Source organism: Manis javanica, chromosome 2 (genome assembly GCF_040802235.1).
Source record: "Manis javanica isolate MJ-LG chromosome 2, MJ_LKY, whole genome shotgun sequence".
NCBI classification, from domain to species: Eukaryota; Metazoa; Chordata; class Mammalia; order Pholidota; family Manidae; genus Manis; species Manis javanica.
The window spans coordinates 207,447,048-207,453,578 of NC_133157.1; the positions used below are offsets into that span (position 1 = coordinate 207,447,048).

A 6,531-nucleotide genomic window follows, 5' to 3' on the forward strand; every position below is an offset into this window, starting at 1 on the left:
AATCAAATCAGGTTTCAGAGAATCATGCAATTTATACGTGGGAAATTATAACCACAGGATAACAACTTTAACAAATGTGTCTGGAAGGGAGACTTTGAAAGCTCAAGGAAATCTCAGGAATCAAGCTCAGCTCCAGTAACTTACAGAAAAGGAAACAATAAAAGGAGGGGGGAGGGAGATGGAGATAGAGGGAGAAAGACCGAAATGATTCCGCTAGGTATTAAATGATAAATGTAGGGTACTAAATAATTTCTACTGGTACACTTGCCCCTGGCCTCTGCTCAGTCACTGCTGTTCTAAAGACCACCTTTCTTTATAATCAATTCACCCTAAGCCACTGTTAGACATCAACACCACAAAATATACTCCTAACCATGCACTGAATACTGAAGAAAAGACATTAATAAATATTCCTCTGAAAAGAATGTATACAGCTATTTCTTACAAGTTGAAAAGCATAGGGATAATAACTTCTCCTTTAGAACATGAGGTTAAAAATGGAGTATAGCCTCAATCAGGGACACTACCAATGCTCAAATTTATTTCAATTTTGAACAATTATTTGCACTCAGAAAAGCAAAGTTGTATTTCTGTTTACCTTCTGAATATCTCAAAAGCATGTCTTGGGGCTGGTGGGATGTTGCACTTTGGTGTGGCTGATGGAGTGGGCCAGTATCCTGTCATTAGCACCCGGACTGTGAGGTCAACATCACCTAAAGATACCTGTGTAGAAGAGAAAGACATATGCCCCCCAATTAACTAGGATTTGTTACCCATTCCACATTGACACTGTGTTAGAGTTATCAAAGTAGTTAGCTCCATGTCCAATATCTAGCACATAAATCTTCTTAAAGGTTAGACCCATCCCAGTGTATTCCAAATTTTAGCTATCTTGGCAAATATTTATAATTATTGCTTACATTGTTAGCCTTATAAAATACTAATGAAAGGATAACTCTATGCACGTGAACAAAGTCTTACTGGTGTCACTGAGAAGTGTAAAATTTTGGCTTGTAAGCTAATTTACAGATAAAATATCAAGGGACCATATATCACCATCATTTTTAAGAAATTTCTACGATAGTATCTTTTATCTCAGCTGTTAAATCTTTTAAACCACCTTAACATACAAACAACATATTTCCAGTATCACATTCACATTTCAACTACATTGACAAAACTTGATTTTTACATGTAGTTCACATTTTAACAACCTCTCCACGGGACACTGTATATCCAGTCCTACATAGTAGGTGATCTAAATATTTGTATAATGTATGACTACCTCTAGAAAGTATACGTTAGAAATACTGTCACAATTATTTATTCTTTGAACAAATTTAATTTTTAAGAAAACAATAAAGTGTATCGATAGGAATTTTTAAGGGTGAAGTATTATCTTTATTATTGATATTCACAGCTTGTTCTAAACCATTAATCCATTTTTATCTAACCTCATGATGTGTTGATAACAGATTCTTAAAAGAGAGGAAATGAATAATATAAACAAGTATTCCATGGTCAGATTTCTCCCCACATATCTACTAATTGTTTACTCCACTTTAGAAAAACTGCAACTAGAAATCTTAGATGATGCATAGGAGAGATGATCATAGCAGAGATTCTCAGAGGATGAAAAGAGTAGGTTGGACAACTGTCTGTATTTGTCAAAATTGGGGACTGGGAGCGGGGGGTCACGACTTGATTCGATACATCCTAGACAATGAAGTCTTTTAATCTTTCTCCCATATATCCACACAATTTCTTAATATTCAAGCCTTTGCTCAAAAATGTCATTTTTTTTAAAGGAGGCCTTCCCTAACCACGTTTCCCTGCTGCAAATGTCCTCTGCAGCTCCTATCAGCAGCTAAGGTGCTATGTTTATTTATCTGGTTCATTATCTGTCTCCCCGATCAGAATGTAAGCTCCATCATAGCAGGATTTGTGTCTATTTTGTTCTGCTATGTATACCCACTTCTACAACAATGCTTTGCACAGAAAACACTTGATGAATTACTTGTTAAATAGAAGGAAAAAAACCCTTAAAGAACTATTACTGGAAGTTTGTATCGTCTCTTTCTAACTATCTTAGCAATAGTTTGAGGCCACTCAGCCTATATTCAGATAGCACATAATAGGGGCAAATATACAGAGGTACCAGAAATGTCTGTTAGGATATGATGTGATCTGTGATATAAACAAAAAATGATTGTAAGATGGATTTCCTTACCCTGTCCCTGTTTTAAAAATAAAAACAGAGGAAAAAATGGACAAATACCTAAATTTATTTCAGCTTAAGATTTAGCTAAATAAAATATACCACAATTATTATTAGAATTTCAAGAAAGTACTTATTTTATGACTTCTAAATGAAAGTGAAAAGCCAGTGTCTTGGTATATTTCAACAGACCAAGAACCTTTAGGAAAGTTACAAAGAATCATCAGCTGTAAGATTGGTGATATTTTAAAAGGGTTCAAAGATTTCAGAAAGCTCAAGATCTGTTTTGATTAATCTGTCACTTTTCATCAAATCTGTCTAATGCAGAATAAGGCTTCGGAAATTTAGAGCTTAAGGTCCTTAGGATAAACAATTATAAAAAAGCCAATAATTCCTTATAAATAGTGGCTTTATATTTAAGTGGAAGCTGCAAATTAACAGAAAAAATGGAGCATCTTGATAAGTACTCTTCTTACTGTAGTTAACAAATTACTAAACAAATACTCTACCAGAGTGAAAGATATGTCTGAACAATCAAGATTTAAGTCTGGAAAACTTACAAACTTTAAACAACTGAAAGGCAAACAGATCTGATGAAATCATTATGTTGAATAATCATTCTCTCCCTCTTTTTAAATGAGACAACCCCAACAAAGTAGTCAAGAGCAAAGAACCTAATTTTCTTGTCAAAGGGCCTTCAAGATCACAGCCCAGGTGATTTTCAACAATACTTAAAACAGTAAGGGTGTTGAACATTTCCTTACAGGTAGTTTCAACAGAGTATTTATTCTGACTAGTTGTCCCCCTGTAGCTCTCCATATATGTAAAGTTAGTCATAGAATAAGAATGAACAGTAATAAAAACTGAATCATATGAAAATATGTATCAATGTATTAGAATAAAGTTACAAATCCCTAAACAATCTAAAAAAGACAAAAGTATCTAGGATCATCTCATTATTCAGGTTCTCCCCACCCGAATTTCTATTTACCATAGACTTTTATCTTTCCTGCTTTCAGCCCTTCTACACTACAAATATGAGGCTAATCATACAACTATTTAAAATGGAGAGGGACCAGAAGTCCCAGTAATGCCTTAATATATATAAATGCCCATTTCTATAGAATTAGGTATTTTCATATATTTTACTTGTGAAGAGACTGTGAAACCAGTAGAAGTGATCTCATATTTAAATATCAGAGGAAAGATCTCCAAATTTCTTTCATGGGTGTGACGTCTTAATTACAAAGCAGTATATACTATTTGAGAGAGAAAATGCCAAAGAAAAGCTGGAGTTCTCTAAAACTTAAGGTTAAAGGTGAAGTTGAAAAACAGTTAGAAAGAAACAAAATTCTGAACTTTACTGAATCCTCACAAAAGCCCCGCTGGACTCCAAAGCTGTACAGATTCTAACTTACTGCCTTTTGGGAGTCACAATACAAAATCACATTTAAAATGCACTAGTGTCAGTGTTTAATATTCAGTTCGTCAGATGTCAGGCCCATTTAGGCTGATCTTACAGATGTGAATGAGGAGACTGAGGCACAGGATAGCGGGGAAACAAGTCTCCTACAGCACAGCGCTGGGTGCTGAGGGCAAGTGAAACCAAGAGCACTAAAACTCAGGACGCCTGCCTCAGCCCATGATTCTTTCCGTGATCTAGAATGATTACAGCAGCAGAATCATTGTTCATTAAATGTTCAGTGCGTTCCTTCATGTAGGGAGGATAAACTTAGTTTTAGAAGAGTAAGAAATAAGTATTTTAACATTGATAGTTAGAAGAAGAGCTTATCTAGGGGAAAATGATTTTTAAAGCACTCGGACAATACATATGTTGTCTCTCATGACATTTAAGGAACCAACCCCAGCAATTCAGTTCTGATAAAGGATGAAAATGCCCACTGCAGAAGACTACATGAGCTGATGAATAACAGTGTCATATACTTTAAACCAATGTAATATTATTATCAACGATACTTTAATTAAAAACAAAAATATTTTACATGAATGAATTTCATTTAAAAGTAGAAATAAGTGGAGAATCTTACCCCAGTTGTCTGTAGATGTTGCCTGAATTCATCCATAGTTATGCTTGAGATGCTCATATCCCTAAACATTCCTTCCAGATTTGATGTGAACTGACATCCACATTCAGTCTATGGAGGAAAAACACAAATACACATAAATAAATGAGGGATTTTTTTATGAGAAAATGTACAAAGAACTAAACTATTCCACACTACTACCATCTTTTCTAAATCTTTCCAAGAGTTGCTCTATGAATAACCCAAGGATTCTATTTTATAATGTAGATTCCCAGACTCTTTCAGATTCTGATATACCTTCCTTATGGTAGGGCCCAGAACTCGGTTTTTAACAAGCATCTCAGGCAGAAATGGGTACAGGTAGTCTATGGACCACACTTTGTGAAACAGAACTATACGGTGATACTCCCCGTTTCCATGAACATGCCCTGTCATACCAAGAGAATTTACAGCCAACTCTGAATGCCCCAGAACCTGAACAAAAGTATAGCTTGCTCAAAAAAAAAAATCTACCTTTGCTAATTAAAAAATATTTTAAGTAAATTAAGTAGTTTCGAATCATATGCTACTAGTGTTTAATCATGTGGTAAACATCAGTTGGTTGGACAGACTCCATTCCATCTTATGTACCCCTTACCTTTCACTTAGATATCATACTTTTTTCAGTCATCAGAAACACTTTTATTTGTGAGAAGTCTCCTTGCCAAGTGTTGCTTATAATAACATTCAAATGTACGTTTTTCTTGCATCAACCTTAAAAGGAACATTGCCTTATCCAATACTGTTTCTACTTCTTGTTCTGTTTGCTGAAAAATCAATGAAAAGAAGATTTAACAATTAAAACATTTTAGTTCTACCAAAATAGCACCATAGTTCATCTATAATTAAAACCAGTACTGTTTGGTAACAAATCATCGGGTTGAGAACTCTAAGGAGGAGGGAACCGGCCTGAGAGAGGGCCCCCTGCTTCAGACAGCACGAGCACAGCTCCCACATCCCCGCCCAGCACAGCCCTCATCCGGGGGCAGAGTGGAGCTCCCGGCCCCAGGGCTCCGCTGAGATGGAGGCATGCAGTGACATGCAGCAGGATTAAAGGGTGACTTAAACAGATGCAATGAAATTTTAATCACAAAAATCTTGCAATGACTTTGCATACTACTTGGGTAGAAACTTCCATAGCCAAAAAGACTGCTTATTTTCATATAAACTCAATAAAAACCTAAATTTTGCCAAAGAAGGGTAATAATTTCTCATTAATTAAAAGAGTCAGAAGACCCCTTACCTGTTGCCCTTATCTTTTAAGGAAGGACAAGATGATAGTGGTGCAGTTGGTATAAAACTTGTATTAAAAATTATGGAAGACCAAACAGATGTGTCTTTTCTATTCTGTGTCCATGGTCATCTTCCTGTTTCTTTGTTGCAGCTGCCTGCCTGAGAACCTACAGACATTTGTTTTTCCTTTTTGCTTCATAAGTTCCAAAATGAAGTTAAAAAAATAATAAATTAAATGTGTGATCACAATATGCTTAATATGATTTTCTATGCTGTGGTGAGCTTCCAAGGTCCCAGTATATATAATAAAGGCTTAAAAATGAGCTTCAGTATATGCTTTCAAACTATTTTTTGATAGCATTCGAGTTTATGTCTTCAAATTCTCTGCATCCAGGTATTGTTTGATACACAGACCACAGAACAAGATGACAGCAAACAACATTCTGTGCTGCAGATAGCTGTTTTCTAGTTACATCTCTATAGCATACATATCTGATGCTTACTGTCTGTGGACTGGCCAGTAACTATGGCTATGTAGTTCTTTATTTTTATGTCAATTACACATTAAGGGAAATGTCGAAGTTCTTCTTACCACTTCAAATACTTAAAACAATTCTTTTCAAAGATCACAGTACACATGTAAGGGAAGTACATAGTACAGCAAAGAATAATGTATGCTTAATTTCAGACTTACAAAATACAGTAATTTTGTATTTACAAATAAAATGTAATGTGTTTTCACACACATGTATACTTACCCCTTTTACTTCCTTTTTCAGCTTATCATCAATAAATAATGAGAAATATTCAGGGGACCTGGAGTTGCGGTTGCAAAAATACTCCAAGTCACCTGCAATAGTTTGTTTAAAGAGCCAGTCATTATTAAATGATTCCTGGAGGAAGTGATCAAACCTACTCTTCAGATCCAATAAGCCCTTTCAAAAAACAAAATAAATTTAGGATATATTATTAATAAAATTTCTATTAATAATATAC

At 35.0% G+C, this 6,531-nt stretch overlaps 1 long non-coding RNA gene across 1 annotated transcript; it reads right to left on the reverse strand.

The window, feature by feature from the left end:
- Positions 1 to 561: 561 nt before the first annotated feature.
- LOC140845454 (uncharacterized) lies at positions 562 to 5,296 on the reverse strand. Its single transcript, XR_012124215.1, has 3 exons — positions 4,901 to 5,296; positions 4,267 to 4,374; positions 562 to 723 (listed from the first exon to the last, which is right to left on the reverse strand). It is a non-coding gene; the product is annotated as an uncharacterized lncRNA (long non-coding RNA).
- Positions 5,297 to 6,531: the final 1,235 nt, after the last annotated feature.